Source organism: Fukomys damarensis, unplaced genomic scaffold (assembly GCF_012274545.1).
Source record: "Fukomys damarensis isolate Sample0158 unplaced genomic scaffold, DMR_v1.0_HiC HiC_scaffold_13, whole genome shotgun sequence".
Taxonomy (NCBI): domain Eukaryota; kingdom Metazoa; phylum Chordata; class Mammalia; order Rodentia; family Bathyergidae; genus Fukomys; species Fukomys damarensis.
The window spans coordinates 35,937,483-35,938,971 of NW_022900925.1; positions in this window are offsets into that span (position 1 = coordinate 35,937,483).

The following is a 1,489-nucleotide window of genomic DNA, read 5'->3' on the forward strand; positions in this document are numbered from 1 at the left end:
GGTAACATAAAAATCATAGTAAACACCCAAGTCAAATCAGACTGAGGAAACCACTAGTCCAGGGAAAGAAGACGGATCTTCTGATTTAGCAAGAGAGGCTGCGGTGGGAGCTGTTGCTTGATGGTGGGATGCTCGCCTGGCATGTGTGGGCCCTGGGTTTGATCCCTGCTACTGTAAAGAAGGAAAAGCAAAAAAGAGAAAAACTGGGGGTGGGCACAGGCCAAGCGGCCTGAGCAGTCGGTAAGTGCAAGGCCGGGTTAGGACTGCCCGGGGTCTGGGCCTCAGGCTGTGCCCCTTTTCGGTGGCTTCTGACCGCCACATCCAGGCCAGCACCAGGACTAAGTATGGGGAGACTGCGCTTGCGGTTAACTCCACTGCCTGCCCGGACACCTCCCTTCGCTCCTGTAACTGCTGTATTCAGCCAAAACTGGGTCACTGAGTTGTGGAAACTGCAAAGTTGGTCACAAATGTTGTACCTATCAATATTTTAAAAGAACTTGTCAGCTTCCTTCTCAGGAGTAGAAAATTAAAGCACTGCCTCGGAAGAACTCAGGGCTTTCCCTGAATGTGCGAGGTCCGGGATTTGGTCCCCAGCCCTGCAAACACGCGAATCAAAAAACTAAATTTTTATTCAAATTTCTGGGGAAGGAAAGATAATAACCTCACAGTTATTGAGAGTTGTGAAAGAATGTGCATGTAAAGGACTGGACAGCAGCAAATTCTGTCAGTTCAAGGGTGTAAGATTCAAGCTTTACAGCAAGTATGGCTGGGACAGCGCTGCTGATGCAGGGCCCGGCTTCAGACCCAGCGCCGAGGAGAAGCGCAGCGCCGAAGTGCTGTGAATTCAGGGGCTCCGTCCCTCAGCGTGCTGAAAGGCGCTGTTGTGGGACTTGGCGAATCTAAGGAAACTTCCGAAAGCCAATTCTGTTTCTCTAAGAAAACGAAACTATTTATTTAGTAAAATCTTTCAAACACACTTTGTTTCTTTTTTTGGTACCAGGGATCAAACTCGAACTCGGGTCCCTGCGCTTGCAAAGCAGGCATCAGAACCACTGAACTAAATCCCAGGCCCTCAAAGGCTTCCTCTATTAACATTTTTACCTTTTCATTTCTCCTTTCCCTCCAAAATAATAACCATAATTGCCGTGCTCTGGTAGTGGCACCTATCAGGCTTTGGAGGCGGGCATGGGAGGAGGAGGAGGGGAGAGACTCAGATGGACTCGCCGAGGCCCTGCTCTGTATTCTGTGCCCCCCACCCCGTTATGGATGAATTCTTGAGAAGAAAATGAAACCAGGAGAAAAGCAAAAACCGCTTTTGCATCAATCTTGCAAGTGATAAACTCCGGAGCAAAGAATTCTTCCCAACAGGACCGCAGCAACAACAAAGGCACAGCTGCAGGTGAGCGCCGCGCCCCGTCTGCTTCCCCGCCCTTCGCCTCCAGTCCGCATCCCCGCCCCGAGCTCTCTCCGGCCGCGGACGGCGGGGTCA